The sequence below is a fragment of the Orcinus orca genome, chromosome 2 (assembly GCF_937001465.1).
Source record: "Orcinus orca chromosome 2, mOrcOrc1.1, whole genome shotgun sequence".
Taxonomy (NCBI): Eukaryota; Metazoa; Chordata; class Mammalia; order Artiodactyla; family Delphinidae; genus Orcinus; species Orcinus orca.
In genome coordinates, this window is record NC_064560.1 from 196,223,091 (window position 1) to 196,241,080 (window position 17,990).

Sequence of the window (17,990 nt, forward strand, 5' to 3'; positions counted from 1 at the left end):
TATTTCGATACCAGGACCCACAGACACGGCACAGAAATAAAATTTAAGGTGGACTGAGTTTACAAAAGGTAGGCACACCCACACCATAAGTCTCTCGTCTACACGGAAACCCGGAGTCTCCAAGTCAGGTGTCTGTCCCGGCCTCCCTTTGCATCTCTTGCCTTAATGTGCTGTACAGCCTTCACGAATAGTCCAAATCTCTTCTTGCATCAATAAAAGGAACAATTAAAGGCACTCTAATAAATTGAAACTTCTTTCATTTATCTCTGACTTAAAATCATTTGGACGGAAATCAACTTGTTACGTGCAAATGAATCATACAACATGGCAGATGCAGCTCAAATACAGAAAATCAAGAAAGACACAGTTTTGTGAAATTATGAATTAAATTTTACAAACAAATGTAATAAAGATAAAATCGAGATCGGCATATGTGAATTTTACTCCTTTTCTTTTTGTCTCTGGACAAAAGAACATTTGATAAAAATATCCAAAACTCCACACTTTAGAGAAAATTGTACACATCTCACGTCCTCTCTCTCCACAATACTCCCCCCACCTTGGGCCTTTCGAGCACTTAAAAAACTGTGTCTCAACTAAGAAATTCAAAGCTGTAACAGTATAATTTTAATCTTCGGTTTCCATTACAGGCTGACAGACAGATTGCAGTAAGTGATCAAATGGTGATTTCTGAGATACCAGTGCGATCCGGCTGCACTGTCTCTGCAGCACTGTAAATGCACGGAGCCCCGTGCAGTGTGCAGTTTTGACTTTTGACGCATTACCATCACAAGTGCATATGGTAATTTATCATCGCTCACTGCACTGTACTCGCTGGCACCCTATGCAGGACAGTAGGGGATGAGGTAAAAGTGGCTCGAACCGTAAATCAATTAGAAAACAAAAGCTTGTGCTCGGCGCGCAATTTTAGGCAAATTATATATTACAAAAGGCTGCCAATTGGGTGCTAGCTCCCAGGTGCCTGCTTCTCCCCTCTGATCCTAAACCCAGTTTTAACCCTTTGGAAGAAAAGTCAACATATGGAAATACAGTTACATAATATGTAAATGTTCTGACAATAAAAATGAAATTAAAGAAGATATAATTTAGGTCAAAATATAAAATAACCTATCGCTCAGGGGCATTCTCCAGCTGCATTATTCTAGCTAGGAAGATTAGAAAAAACTATCTCTGGTTTAAAAAAAAAACCCAATACCATGGTCAAGCACAGCAAAGATTCGAGGAGAAGCTTCTTATTGCCTCTTCTTTGTAATGAGTGAAATGCAAGCCTGTGTCCTAAGAGTCCTAAAGAAGCTTTCCATTTAATTATGGAACTTGACCATAAGGGTGCTCAGGTTTTTCCTCGTAAGAGTACAAATTCCGCAGATAAGAACTGCCCCTCCACCCAAAACTAATTTGATGATAAGTACCATAGAAATTTTTCAGAACTTTAAAGAAAAGAAATTCCATTGCTAAAATTTCCTTTCACTTATAATAAAATGAAGCTTCACACAGTCTGACCTGCTGGGAATGTTGCACATCCTATCTCTTCTCAAACTCTAGGAGGGGGGAAAGCATTGTTGCTTTTGTTATTTTAAAATGTTTTAAATTCATTTAAACTGGGGAATGCCCTGTGGTATTTTGAAAGCTGGTAAATTCCAATGCTAAAACCCCTGAGTATTAAAAATTCGACCCCTCCCCCTCGAAAAGTTTGACTTACTGAATAGGAGAAGAGATGACAATTTTCAAAATTAGAATGCTGAATGTCAAAGCGACTTGTGGAAGAATGTTCCAAACACTCAAAGATCTTTAAATAGCTTTGGACTCTACGAAGAAAACTCTTCAAACAAGGGCAGCCTCCCCAAGGACCAAAAAGATGGAAAATTAACTCTCCAAAATGTCTCCCTTCCTACTATTTATATACATTTCTTAGCAAAAATACAAGTTTATGTTCACAGGCCTGACGAAGTCGTAAAGAATACGCAAGGGAAAAAATACGCAAATGCTTTCTTCAGGTTAATTTTGAAGATTATTTTGGCTATAGAGTTACGTAATATTTGCAGAATCTGTTAGAAATAGTTGTTCTTATCTGCTTCAAAAATAAGGTGTGCCCACTGTACGTAATTCTGGTTTTAAAAAAAAGCTATTCTACCACAGACACATGCACTTAACAGTTATACTGAAGTGGAATTTGAGGCTATAGAGAAAGGCAAGTATCTTCCATTTCAACGGGGCCCTCACTGCTGTGACACCAGCGCCACCTACTGGCCTCATGGCGGAATCGGTTACAGCTGCAGAGTTCTTGAATTATTTCCTAGGGCAAGGCCCCCAGAGCAACTTATCCTAAAGCAAACCGGGGTTTATCCAGAATGGCTACTGGCTCAGCTTTACTCAAGAGAAATTTGGTTTCTTAAAAAAAGAAAAAAAAAGAAAAAAAAAGAAACCAACCTACCTCTTTAAATTATTATATAATAGTTTTACAAGGATCTTGAAACATTCAAATATTGAAGTGATTTTCACGTGAAAAGCATTTAACTTTAAAAATAAGTATTTTCACATACCCTGAAAAAATAAACAAGAATAAGAAATATGTCTATTCCAAACACTAAGCTCTGGACAGAATTTTTTTTTTTTTAACACATCAAGCCTTAACGTTTAAAAATACATTTTCCAAAAATTATAATATTAACCTGAAGTTACTTGAAAGCTCCTAAAAATGTCCTTAGATGAAAGTCATTAAGTTCACACTTTATGGGGAGGATAACTGAACACTCCTCACTTTATAGAGCAAAATCTTATAAGGGTTTTGTTTATCTCCAACAGAAGACATTCCTAACCTGTACTTTAAAAACTGTAAATGAAAGCAGAAAACTTACTCATTGTGGCTAATTAGTTTTAGTTGAGATAGCTGTTTCCAAGATCTAGCTACACATGGGATGAGTGAGGGTCTGTCTGGCAGTAGAGAAAGACGACAGTGATGGGGTCCCTCAGGTACCAGGGCCCAAAAGGAGCAGGCCATAGGGTCCACCAAGCATTAACTTCCTCCCCACTCCCCATCCACCCCATAAATACAGGTTTAGAAACAAGCCCATATTTTTTAAGTGATCGACATTTTCACTTTCTTGTGCATTATAAACATCTGAAGTTGGAGATATGAACAGTTCCTGTAGCTCATAATCAGACTTGAAGCCCTATAGAGCTTACTTTTAAAAGAGGGTTCTTGTTTCCTTAAGTCAAGCCTGACAACCCAGGGACGCTCTCTCCCATTCCCTCTTCTATCATAGGAGGTGTTCCAGATGAGACACAGTAATATTGTACCTAGTACAAAATAATCACTATGTTTGGGGAAGATTAATATCTAAAATCGTTTGTTTGGCTTCAATAAAAAGAAGTAATATTGCTAAATATGTAAGTATGACATTTTGAAGAATTTACCATATTGCATGGGTCTGGTAGCTATGCTTAAGGAAATTAAAAACCACTACAGTCAGCATATTTGATCCTTATTAAAGTTCTGTCTTGAACTATCACTCACATAAAACAAAAATAAACCAAGAAGAAATTTAAATAAAACCTATGGATTACAAGAGTTGAAGATGAAAAAATGAACAATATTCTGGCTTTTAAAAATTGATTTAGCATGCAGCTTCTCTTTATAGTCCCTTGATAAAAATGAAATCTCCCTAACAAACACTTAATAAAACCTGTCAATATCTCGGGAAAGAAAAATGACACAAATGCATTAAGTATTAAATACCCTTGGAAAAAGTCACATATTCCATGAATTTTTGATGTACTATCTTGACATTAATGTAAAACCTTGATATTTATAATTGACAGATATTTAATAAAGTATAAAGAAGATGACTGCTGTGTAGCATGCAAATTTTTCAGGTTGATCAGAAATGAAAGATACAGACATGTACTTAAACTAAATAAACAGTTAATATGTGCTACACGAATCAGCTGCAGCCTTATTTTAAGCTCACACAACAAATCTTGGTGGAGAAGCAAAATAAGCAGAATTCATTATTATGTGAATTCCTAATTCAGAAACATCTAGTATGTGAAACAGCTTTGCAACAGCTCTGCACAGGAACAAAATACATTTGAGTTAAAGCTGCTTCTTGTTTTTAATATTTAACAGTAAACATTTCAAAAAATAAAATAAAGACAAGCACTTTCATAAATATATGGACAGGTATTTCCTAAAACAATTCTTTAAAAAAAAACACATTTAACCTAAAGAAAGATTCAAAACACTCTAAGGAAATTAAACAAAAAAAGATTAAAACACACAAATGGCCTCTAGGACACAAACACTTCTCAAAATCAGATCTTTACTTTTCTAAAGAATACTCATCTCTAACCTTGACCAGTTTTTATATGGAAACTGAGTTGAATACATTTAATAATCACCTTCAATGAGGCATTTCAATATATTAAAAGGAAAGTAGCTCAGTTCATAAAAATGACTCCTAAATACTGTATTTTAAAGAATTTATAACCTGCTGTAATATATAACCAATTGTTAACTTGAAAAATATGTATGGTAGTTCAGTGACCTATTAATGGCTCTATAGTATCAGGAATGACAAAACATAATTTAGAAGTTGTACCTATTTTGTTCCGATAAAAAACCATAGTAGCATGCAATTTGAACTTCCTAACTAAAACATGTCAAAGACTGTATCTGGCATATGTATTAAAAGGCAGGGGGCAGGGGAGGGGCAGAAGGAAAATTTACACTTAGAACACTGAGGTTCCCCCTCCTGCTCCAAAAACAGGCTAACTAGAAGCAGCATGTCAGGCAGCAATCTCTAGTAGGTCCTCAACCCTCCTGCTCGTATTTCATTTTCTAAGTGGATATAACACAGTTTAACTGAATGACAAATTGCAAAATATCTTTTGAATCTAGAACTTAGTTTTGATGACCATAAATCAGAATCAAAGCACGGTTCACGCGTTTGGCTCTTGAGGGAAAAAAATCAATTTTAAAGACTTTCATTTTTAAACACAGATTACACCCAACTCTTCAGGGAATTTTTCATCATAAAGTTCTTTGAATTCACTCAATACGATCAAATAAATACATCAATACACATTAAATTTAAACTGTCTGCTTTTCCCTTATACTTATACTTAATTTTTATAGCAAATGGGTATTACCTTATCATACAAAAATTTTAATTAAGTAAATGAGTTTAGTAGAGAAATATCAACGCTGTTCAATAAATTCATAAAATTACTTTAGGATGGAAGAATTGGTTTTTTCATTGGAACACTGAAATCTATAACCTACATCCAGTTTAGATTAAATTGAAATCTACTGAAACACTGAAAAAGATATGCCTGTTTAAAAACTTTATTGGTTACCATTTGTATTCCCTGAAGAGGGGCAATCAGCCACGAATCAAATTTAGTCATAATCAATCTACATTTTTGACTGTCAATCATTTGTTCACTCAACAAATATTCATTGACTCAGAAAAAAGCTGAATAGGTTAGGACTAGAAATTCAGCAAATACTGCATTTACTGACTATCTTGAATGCTCTGCGAGGTGCTGTGTGACAGGAGGACACAGTCACCATCCTCAGAGGGGTCCTGCCAGGCAGCAGTCAGATAAGTGACTTTAAAAAGAAAGGTGATGCCAGAGGTCACAGCCCAGACCCTCCTTCTCCGACCACCAGGTTTCTCTGCTCTGTGTCCTCCCAGTCCCGGGCCCTTCTTTCCCACCGTGTGCACGCGCGCGCGCACGCGTGTGCAAGTGCGTGCGTGCGTATGCATGTGTGTGCATGTACACGCACACAGGCACATTCGGTTCACATTTCTTTGCCCGAGGAGGTGAGCGGGGCAGGGACGACGTCCTTTTTACCACTAGGGAACCCCCGGTGCCTCGCACGATGCCTCATTCAGAGAAACGCTCTCCTCCACAGTGAGAGGGAAACGCTCCCCCTGCCCTCTGCCCTGGGCAGCAGCGAAGGGCGAGCCGCGACCTGGGGGCTAGGAGATTTCCTCTCGGTGGACCCGTCATGGCCAAAGTGACAGGTGGGACAGAGGAGTGGCGACTCCAAAGGTGGCGAGAGGCAGCGCCAGGGTAAGCAGGCGATCTGGCAGTGACCAGACCCCACGCCAGGGTCACGTGCTTGCCACGCTCCTCCCCTGCAGCACCGCACACAGGCACTGCCCACGGGCTTCCGGAGAAACAGATCTGGGCTTCCTTTCCTTCTGTCTGCCATCTCTCATGAATAGGGTATTTTCCCACCATCTAGGGTCAAAGAATCTTCTCTCTTTTTTCCCCCAAAATCTATCTTCAAGCATATCTGAGAAAGCTTTACTCTACTCTAAGAATCCAATAAGGGGCAAAATGGACCAAGCCCAGCAGTTCCCTGTCCCAAATGGCCCTCCACCGTGCCACTCCAACTCACCCCAGCAGCGGTGCACCTTAACAGACAGCCTCATCCTCCCTGGTCACCTCAGATCACCTGACGCCGAGCCTCCGTCTCCTCATCTGAAAAGGGGGTCAGAGAGCAGCCTCTATCTTTTTTCTAAGCTCTTAAATCTTTTGTTTCTTTGCCTTTGACACTCCCCCACCCCCAAATATCTCAATCTGCTGATTAACTTGAGGACTCCAAACCATGATCGAATCTCTCTTCTGGTCTGCAAAAAGATAATAACTCCAGCAAGCGAGCAATACTTGCAACTCCTCAACTTATCACCAAAGAAACTAGAAATAAACAGAATGGTAAAAAGCAGTTTTCATTTTTAGAAGGATGCATTTGCATCAGAAAAGCAGGCTAGAATTATTTATCATCAGCTTCATAGAATTTTATTTTTCATTTCGGCTACTTTAGATTTCAACAATTCAGGATAGAGACTTTGGACTCTGGTTAAATTAATCAAGCTAGCATGATTCGGGGCACCAGTCATTCATAAGAGGAGAGCATTCTGACCACCATTATGAAGCCCATCTCCTTGATAGGGAGACTGACATTCAGAGATGCATACAAACCTTGTCCCAGAAAAGGAATTACCGCGGCTTGGTACACAGGAAAGCTCTCTGTATCTCTAGAAGACAGAGACACAGAGACAGACAGAGAGACAGAGAGAGACTGAGAAAACTGAGAGGGAAGGAGGAAGGGAGGGATTAACAGTCACCATTTACTAAGCAGTCTGTGCAAGGAACTCTTGCGAACTTTACTGAACTTTACGTGTATTACATAATTTAATCATCCTGCTTCCTGTGAAATAGGCACTATTAGTAGATCCATTCTGTTGCTGCAAAAACTGAGGGACAGAGAAATTAACAGCATGTCCAAGGTTATTACCCAGTTAATAAATGATGGGGCTGGGATAATAACCAGGCAAAAGTTTTCTGGAGCTTACTGAAAGGCAAAGGATAATTAGTTGTCCCGCTTTTATAAATTAAGGTTAAGTTCTGATACGGTAAACACGTTTTTTTCCTGTTGAAATTCTAGGAAAATGCTTGGTAAATATTGCTCTCATTTAAAATTCAGCACAGAGATATTTTAAAGGACATTACAAAGCTTAGAGGCAGGCAATATTACCAAAACTAAGAATGTTTATGTCTGTTATTTCCAAACCACCAGAAAGCACACCATATTTAGTTAAAGTCACTATCTATAGTCATAAAATCTCAGACCCAGGTGGTAACTTAGAGATCATCTAGCCCAATTCCCCTGTTATTCTGGACATGAAGAACCCTGGTCCCAGAAAACACATATGTACCAAATACATGTAGATAGGTACACTCTTTTCCTTTAATACACTTTAAAACATAGAGGTCATATCTGGAATTCACTTTCTGGTATTTTCTTCATTAGAATTATGCCACATTGGTGTCCCAACAACTTCCAATATTACATTACCTGGAACGCCTATCATTTTCATGATAACTCTGAACAGCCTCTAAGACACCCCACAGCTTTATCAATCATTAAACCAGTATTACCTCCAAGTGCTTACACGGTACCATCTCTTTGGCTACTTGCAACTCTCCTCGTTGTCAAGTTGTTAGAGAAATGAACTTTGGCGCCTTAAATGTCCTGCCTTTAAGCCTAAAGGAAGCTGAAGTCACGAGTAGCTAGTAAGCGATGAACCCAGGGGTGCACCACGGAGCCTGAGAACCCGCATATTTCAGACTTGGGATTCTGATAAAGACCGGCCACATTCTGACGTAATACATCGGTCCTAAGGACTCAGGAGGGCTCCCACCACTGAGCAAGCCTCTGAAACCCTCACATGCTCAGGCACATCACATGGATCCACACATCACACATGCTACTTGGCCACCAGCTGCTATGAGCTAACCCTGGTAAATCCCAAGGATAACAAAACCCAGGGTAAAGGTCCCTGCTGCACATAGCCAGCTGCTGGTCACGAGGGAGGTGGGTAAGAGTGGGTGGCTGAGATCACAGCACCAAGGTTCAGTGCGTCTTCGCGACCCCTGCAGGTGCTGGGGTCCACAGGGAGCGTGTACGCGACCAGTGGTGAGGGCGCTGGTGCCCCCACCATCGCAGACTACTCCTCTCCCTTCCTTTTCTGTATTCCGGATGCTTAAACTGTGCTACAAGGTACCAAAGAGAAAATCCCCAACACTACTTCTCTGGGTCCCCTCCCCATCAGGAGAGCAAAACCACAAATGTTCCAACCAAGGAGGAGAGGTACAGACACCACTCCTCTTGCTCCATGGCTGGGTACACAGGAAAGCTCTCTGTATCTCCAGGAGAGAGACAGACAGAAAGACGGAGAGAGACAGAGGGAGGGAGGGAGGGAGGGAGGTATGAACAATATAAAGTCACTGATAAAGAGCTATTGCTCAAAATAGAACACCTTTTTCGTATCCCCTGAAAAGGGAACTTTCAAACCTATCACCCTGAGATTTGATAAATAAAAAAATTTTTTAACATTTTTGGTAAAAATGCCCCCATTAAAACTACAGTGAACTGAATTACAGGGCTACAATTTATTAGAGGCACAACAGAATGTTATTACAGTAAGTCAAGACAACTCACTTGACTAACCAAATGTAATTTGAAATGTCCGTGCCTTCGGGTAAAGTAGCTGAGAGCTTTCTTTTTGATTAAGCAAAATTATTTTATATTCAGCTTCAGTTGATAAAAAAATTTCCCTCTCTCCTTTTGAGTCCAGAAAAGGTACCATAACTCTCTCGAGCGTTGTTCTACCAAAAGATAAAAATTTAAAAACCAGGCTATTTCCCTACTGGCATCAAAATTTCTTAGGGAAAAGAAGTCATAAAAAAAATTCTTCTATAAAGTTAGAGTCTACCTTGAAACAGAACCAGGTATAAAATCAAGAGGAAAAGGGCCGATCAAATCGTGCAGGACTGTACCAGGCTCTGCCCAGCTTCCATCTCTGAAGATAAGCCCAAGTGAGAGCCCAGCAGGACAAGTGAGACAATTCAAGTCTACTTCTTTTTCCACAAAAAATATGCTTTGCCTTATATTTCCTTAATTAGATGCTTTACTGATCAATAGTTATGAGATGGATTTCACTCTCGTTTTTATCAGAGAAAATACTGTCTCACTTTCTAAGAATAATACCATTTTGTTGGAGCAGTCAATATCTGGATACAAATTTTCAGTGAAAGAACAGTTTAATCAGTGCAAAGCTTTTAAGCACTACCTATAAAACAGGCAATTATCAAATTGTTCACTTGGAACCGAAAGCAAGAAATCCAATATATTAACTTAAGTCACCTTTCGATATAAGATAACTTTTGATTACAGTCATATATGAGAGAAGATTTTAGAACTGGGTTTTGAAAACCAGGTCTAACTCCTAACCCAGAGTCCCGAAAGTTGGGGAGCACTTCTGTTCGGGGGGGGGCAGGAATGGCAGTGAGAGAAGCCCCGGGAAGAGCGAGCTTGAAGGGTCAGCAGGAACGTCACGGAGGTCGAGGAGACAGGGCAGTGGGACAGCCACAGGATCGGACAACTGGTGGCCCAGGGACCCATCAGGGGGTATGTCACTGGTGGGGCAGTGGGAGGGCCTAGACCACAGGGGCTCGAAGAACTCTCAAGCATGGAATATTCTTGGTACATGCTGTGGTTAAAGACAGAAGGGGACAGGACATTATCTCAAAGGCACAGGGACGTTCTGTAAACCCAAGGGCTAAAGCTGGGCAGGAAGGAAAGGATGAGAAAGATGGGGATGGAGAGATGGCACCCAGAGCAATGTCACAGAGCTCTGGGCACGGGCCACCAGGCTCACCTTAGCTGCTGGCCAGGACTCCTTCTCAGAGGGACCGAGGGAGGCAAAGACACAAAGAAACTGAGATGGAGACAACAAGAAATAGAAGAAATTCCTGTCATCTGGTCTGAGTTTTCTCTTAGTAAACTGGGAACGGGTGAGCCTGGAGGCAGCTCAGGGCTGCAGAGACTCTGAAACAACACCTGGGGGATGAGACAGTCAGCGAGGTGTGATAAGGCATCTCTCTGGCCAGGCTACGGTCTGACCTGGCTCAGAGTTAACTGTCACCTGGACACTCCTGCTGATGCTCTGGGGCCCGGGAGCAGAGGCTGAGACAGGATGGTGCGGAGGCTGCAGGTCTGCTATAAAGGGCAGCACAGCCACCTGCTTCATAACAGACACGGGAGAAGAGAGTTTAGATTTAGTCTCAAGCTTCTCAGGCTGGGGAAGGCGGTACAGAGAGAACCTCTTTCTAAACACTTAATGAATCTGCTGCAAAAAGAAAAAAACCTGTTTTCCCATCTGCACTTCCAGACACATATAATAAAGTGACATTTTCCAACATAGGTTTTTCTAGATCATTAGCTTTGTCAATTAAGACTCTCCTCGGCAAAATGGCCATTGTTTTTTCTAGTCATCTTCTAATTTCTAAAAAAAAAAAAAAAAAAAAAAAAAGTTGCAAAACCTGGAAGTAATCTTATATATCCCTGAAAAAAACGTGGGTGGAGAAGTTTCCCCCAATTTTCATAACTACAATTTGATATTACTTTCCAGATCAGAAAGATTTACCTCCCTTCCACTGATTCACTCTGCCAACCCTAAGATGGTTTGATATCCCTCTTCCTTCAAACCTTCAGATGCCCTCCAGTGACCTCTGCGTTTCCAACACAGAAGTCTGCAAAATACCAGCTGGTGCCTGACCTTACACCATATTAAACTGCTCTTGAGTTGATCCATTCATTCATTCACTCGTTTACCCACTCCCTTATTCAACAAATATTACAGAGTGTCCGCTCTCGAGTGAAATGCTGTGCCAGGGAATGGGGAACAAGTAAGCAAGATGGCTCAGGCCCCTGCCTTCCTCCCAGAGCTTCCTGTCTGCTGGGTGGCGGGTACTAGACACAGTTATGGTCGGGATGAGAGCGGCTGAGGGGAAGAGTGCAGAGCAGGGGGAAGTGATCCAGTCCGGCAGGGGGCGGGTGGCAGGTGGATCCAGGGAGGGAGAAGGGACGGGCACAGGGAGCCCTGGGCTCTCCCGCTGAACCTGTCAAATGCAAGGAGCTGATAAACACAGCCGGACTCCAGTTCACTGTTCCTGCTACGGGTCAGGCCCCGTGGGGGACAATGAGTAATACGGGTTCCCTATGCACAAGAGTAATGACACCATCGCAGGGCATCCAGGTGGGCAAAACATGACTGTGTTTTGGCACCAGAACACATGCCGTGTGCTGGAATCACAGAGAAGGGGCTGCAGACGTTGTTGGCAACAGAGCGATCAGGCAGTGACTCAGGGAGGAGGGGGCACGTGAGTCAGGTCTCCAGGTGGGAAGGGACAAAGTGCCCCAGACCGTACCAGGAACATCGGTGCAGGAGGAGGAGGGGCTGAGGTGTGCTGGGTGGAAAAGCTCGTGTAGGGAAGCAGCAGGGAAAGGCTGGTGGGCACGCGAGGGCCCTGCAGAGGGCGCGGTGCACAGGGCAGCAGCTCTGGAGGGGCCCTACTGGTCAGCTGCCTCACGTGTAAAGGGAAGACAGGGCCCACCCCCGAGGTCTGCTGGCACCTGAGAGGCATCAGTAAGTTAGCAGCCCTCCAGAGGAAGGGACTTAAATTCAGTAGACATTGGTAAATTAATGGAAATGATGAAGAAGGTCTTCTTTAGGGAAAGTAATGTACCAAAGGATGGATCAAAACAGAGAGCAGAGGAAGTGGAGAGTGTGGGGAGGGGGCTGGTGAACCTGATAAAAACATTGGGTCTAAGGTGGCAAGGCCTCGGCCAACCGCCAGTGAGAACTGAGTCCCCAAGGAGCAGAATCCTGCCACCAGTCAGGAGATGGAGTGCAGACGCTGGTCCTCCTCCAGTCGAGCCCTCAGATGAGAGCACACACTGACTGCAGCCTGAGAAACACCCTGGAACACAGGACCCGGTGAGGCTATGCCTGGATTCCTGGATTCCCAATACCACCCATGCGAGAATAAGGGTGCATTGTTTTAAGCCTCTAAAAAACAGACAACTATGGGCCTGGGAGTACTTCTCAAGAAAGTTCACACGAGCACATACATACCTTATCGGTCAGGATGGGCTAGGAGCTGCTGTAGTAACAAGTGTCTTCAGTAAATGTTAGCACCTTTCTGCCTTTTAGGAAAGGGGAAATGAACATATTTACTGGGAAAAAAAGGAAGAAGATGCACAGGATGGGGAGTAAATGACAGGACAAAGACACGTGGGCATTATGTTACCAAGAGCACAGGTAAAGGGTTGGCCTGGACGAGGAGAGGAAGGTGAAGACAAAAGAGGATGGTCACGGTAAGGTGAAATTCTGAGAAGGACAGAGAAAAGGCACGGAAACTAAAGGTGGACAAAACACCTCAATTCTCTTGCTATTGGAGGCAGGAGATTGTGCTTAGAATGAGGGGCATTTGGTCTGCTTTACGATCATTAGTGTGGTGATACCGTCTCTTGTCCCCTTGGCCCCACTTGTGCTCAGCATCCACTCAGTCACCTGAAAACTAATACTTTATTTCAATCCTAAATTTACAGCTTTTGGAGACATCCAAGTTCTTTGAAACATATGCTTTGTACTCTGAACAAAGACACTGGCTAGTTAAGATGTGATAAACAGTTGCTTCTACACTGGCAGTCTCAAAGAGGATCAAATCCAATATAGAAACCCATCTGAGTCTCTTTAATTTCCAAAGTTACTTATGAAAATCAGGCAATGTGAAGGCCTCCATAAGGCTCACCTCATACGCTTATGGATTTATTTTGGTCTCTTCAATTCCATATACCTGCTTTTGATCTGTAAAACAGATGAAAACTGTGATACATAAAGGGAATTGTAAGACATTCTGGACAGGCTCCAACAGCAAGCTCTTTGCTCTTCCAAAGTCCTACAGTCCAGGACGCTGCTGTCTGGGTGCACTGCATCCGGGCCTCAGTCCAGACCTACGGACACCAAGAGTGGAGCTCAGGAAGCGCCATTTTTAACAAGTTTGCAGGTGACTTATCCTCACCTGAGTTGAATCTAGGAACTGGGTATATTGCCAGCTGCCACCAAGGAGGAGGTAGTGAAGATCTTTGCTATCTGATTAAACCCCTCCCCATGCCTTGCAGGTACATATGCACATGCAGGTACATATGCACACACAGATGAATGGAGGCAAAATGCAGTCTGGGAGAAGCTAAATTTCACACTAGGGTTTCTGGCCCCATCTTTGTCCAGATCTGCCCACTTGAGGTTCCGGGTCATTGAAACTCTGCCAAACAGAATATATAAAACTTTAATTCTCCTCCTTAAGCTATTGTATTTTCTAATATTTTCTACTGTACATATGTATGCTTTCTAATTTTAAAATAATTTCACTTAAAATAAAAGAAAAAAGTCAAAAAGGCCGCTGAGAGCAAGGCCAAGGACTCAGCCATATTACTTTTTCCTCTAAAGTAATCTAAAGGTCTCCAACTCCATCCATATTACTTAGATTCTCAGGATCTCTAACACAGTTTTGGACCTGACCTGCAAATAACTGATAATTAAAATTTATTCAACATATATTTATCATGTGCCAAACGTCAGGCTAGGAGCTGGGGAGACAAAACTGAAGAAAGTCTGTTCTCAGCCCTTTAGGGGCTCAAAATGGCCCCATTAAACAGAAATTAGTGAAATTATGCAGGTGACTCATTAATGAACAATTAAACTTCTCAATCTGCTGAGTAGTGAAGATGCAGGTAAATGCGGCGCCGCTGGCTCACGTATCACTTTCCTCCCCACGACAGAACCTCCGTGCCCGTCACCCCTGCCTAACTGCCACAGTCTCTATGTCAGGAACTCATCAGCCCGCTTCCAGAGGACTGGTCACTGTGTGCAGAAAAGGGTCTGACTGAGGCAGGTGCTGAATGGCATTATCATCCAAATCAACTCTACAGTAACAATAAAATAACATTTATGGAGTACCTACTATATGCCACGCACATAAAATATCCTAGGCATTTTACAGTATTAACCAAGTTAAACCTCGCAGGAACCCTGTGAGATAGGTACCACCATCACCCCCATTTTACAGATAAAGAAACTATGCCCCAGAAGAAACGTGCCCCAGGTCACCCAGCTAGGAAGTGGAGGAGTTTCCAAATCCATTCATCTAACTTCAAGTGCTGCCTCTATATAAATATAACACATATAATGGTAAGATATTTTTTAAAAAGATTATTGGGTGGGCCCACAAAGTGGGCACCCCACGTTTCTGTGAAGATCTGTACTTCACAAAATGCTCTTACACTTCTCATTCAATCCTCCAGGACCAACATGAGGCAGTGACTGGCGCCTCCAATGTCAGATGTGGAAACTGAGGCTAGGTGACCTGCCATCTCTAGGTTATTTGGAGGCAGGGCTGTGACTCAAACCCAGCTGTTGATTCCAAATTAGCACCTTTCTGGCACACACCATTCACACAAATGCAGAAAAAGGGGAACTAGTGTGGCCTTAAAATAGCAACATGTGTTTTTACGGATTTTAAAGCAAGATCTAAGCATCTAAGCCTATAACAACTGATCGCCTTGTCAGGGTCAGTTTCAACAGCAGAACAATTACCATCCCATGCTGAATGCTGAACAAGGTGGTATTTTCCCCATCTGACCACTCAACAGCCATAAATTCTTATATAAAATTAGATTTTAATATAAGAATGCTATGAATGTACCGGACATGACCATTAAACACAGGGACAATTTCTCATAACAACGCTTCTGTCCTTGCCACCCTCTTGAAGAACAGCTGTCCACGTGGTTTAAGGGCCCCACTTCTGAAGGTATTCTCTCCTCCTACCGATCCTAAAACATCACAACCTATTTTACTAGGATTTGAATATTTAAGTGGTCAGTTTTGTGGAAGACCTGACAAGTAGGCATACAACTGAACTACAATGGAAAAACTACCAAATTCCCTTCTCTCTGGCAAATGTCTAATCATGACGCTTATATGCAAAGAACCAGATTACAGTCTAATTAAAACAGCACACTTCAGAGTCAATTTATTTTATGAATTGCATCTTTCGTGTGGGCATTTTCATTATGGTTGTAACCTGAAAGTTAAAAAACCACGAGAACAGAAACTCTAAATCAAGTCCTGAATAAGCAAGTTGGAAGGGGAAAAAGATCTTCAGTTTCTGCACATGCCAGGCCATTTACTTCATGCTTCAAACGTTGCCTTTAGACCACCAAACGCTGAAACTTTCGCTCTAGGTGTTAAAGTGCTCCACAGAAAGCCCCTGATAGTTAGCGTACTGAGTTTTGTTTCAAATGAAAGGCTGGGGGCACAGATGTGGGACAATCAAGAGCCTCGCAAGTTCCTCTCACCCCACACGCGTGCGCTTAGAGAGACGGCCCACAGACTCAAATGTGAGAGGTGGGGCAGCAGACCTTCCAGAAGCCAACGGACAAGAACATCCTCACAACCCTGTGCCAGACCAAGCCCTCCCCACCTCAGCACGCCCGACATTTCGGGGCGGATGACTCTTTGTTGTGGGGAATGTCCTGGGCGTGGCAGGCTTGGCGGCATCCCTGGCCCAGCTGTGAGAGCCAAACACGTCTCTATCCTCCAGGGCGCAGACCGCCCTTGGTCGAGAGCCCCTGGGTTAGGCAAAGAATTCGTTAAAAGGACACAAAAACACACCATCTTTAAAAAATAAGACTGATAGATCAGGCTTGATTAAAATTAAGAACTTCTGTTCATCAAATGATACATTAAGAAAGCACTAGGCAAGTCACAGTCTGGGAGGAGAGAGTCAAAACATGTCTTATAAAGGGCACGTAATCAGAAGAAAATGCCAAATCACAAACAGGCAACGGGGCGGGGCGGATGGGGGGAAGCTACGGCTTAACATTTACGGAGTTTCTGTTTAAGGTGATGAAAAAGTTTTGATAGAGGTGATGGTTGCACAACACGATGAATGTAATTAACGTCACTGAACTGTACGCTTAAAAATGGTCAAAATGGCAAATTTTATGTTACATATATCTTGCCTCAATTTAAAAACTTAATAACATAATATACTACTCTCCCCAAAAATACACACTGGACTTCAAAGATTTACTGCAAAAAAAGTGAAATATATCATAAAATCACTTTATACTGACTATATTTTTCAAGGATAATCTTTCAGCTCTATTGGGTTAAATAAAGTATATTATTATAATTTTGTTTTAAATGAGTAAAAGATTCCAACAGGCACTTCCCTGAAGGAGATATCCAAGTAATTAATAAGCAGGTGAAAACACACTCAGCACCATTAGTCGCTGGGGAATGGAAGTCGGGACTACACGCATGCCCACAGGACGGCCCTGCAGCCCAGGCTGGGAGGAAGCTGAGCAACCAGAATGTTCGAGCACTTCTCCCGCCACCAAATGGGTTTAGTCGCTCAGAAAATGGTTCATCGATATCTACTGAGGTTGGGTGGTCACATATATGACCACCCAATACCCCAGCAAGTCTTCTTCCAAGAACACCCAGGAGAAAGGAATGCACAGGTCCACAAGAAGACACATACAGGATTACTTACAGCAGCTTCGTTTACAACAGCCAAGAAGTGGGAACCACCAAAATGTCCATCCATAAGAGAATGGATAAATGTGGTTATTCAAACACTGGAAAACTATGCAGCAACAATAAGGGAGTCAACTACTGCTACACCCAGCAACCTCGATGGATCTCACAGACATTACACTGAGCAAAGGAAGGCAGATGCAAGCGAGTACACGCTGTACAACCCTAATGACAGGAGGCTCGTGAGCAGGCAAGACTGACCCATGGTGACAGAAGCGGAATAGTGGTCACCTCTGGAAAAGGGTGGGTGGACACAGCCTGGGAAAGGAGACTGGGGAGCTTCCTGGGATGGTAAAAATGTTCCATATCTTGACTTTGATTTAGCTACTTAGTATAAAGACTAATCTATACTTAATGCATGTGTGCTCTAGTGTATAAACTAAATCTCCATTTAAAAAGTCAACAGAACATTTCCCAAACCGTTCATCTTTGCCACAGAAGGTACTACTACGGAGAGCTACTAGATGGCCCTGCCTTTTTTTCCTATCATATATTTATTCCATTAATATTGACCATTCTAAATAACTGGCGTTGCAAAGGCTTATTTGTTATATATGATATAATCCATCAATAGATACACACTATGTTTACCTTTTCCCATTACTTGCCATGTGGAGAGACTGAAGATAAATCTTATTAAAAAACCGTTTATAATGTTTGATGTTTGGAAGCGATTATTGACCTTTACTGCCTTTAAAGTGTAGCTCTGTTTTATTGTGATAAACTCAAATCGCTCGTGTCTTTCCTGCCTCTAAAGCTCTCTTAGCAGCTTCCCCTAGAATTTTGGTAACTGGCCCTGTACCAACCAGCAAGAGCCTTCTATTGCCATAAACTGTTGTTTGCATGCTTTACTGCCATTTAGCTTTCCCCCACTAGACTGAGGGGAGAGCAGGCCTGAGTTTTGCACCCACAGGGCCGTGACAGGGCCGTGACTGTAGCAGC

At 42.3% G+C, this 17,990-nt stretch overlaps 1 protein-coding gene across 5 annotated transcripts in view; it reads right to left on the reverse strand.

The window, feature by feature from the left end:
- Positions 1-17,990, reverse strand: part of SETD3 (SET domain containing 3, actin histidine methyltransferase) — a 70,022-nt gene that overhangs the window by 13,507 nt on the left and 38,525 nt on the right. The window lies entirely within an intron of this gene.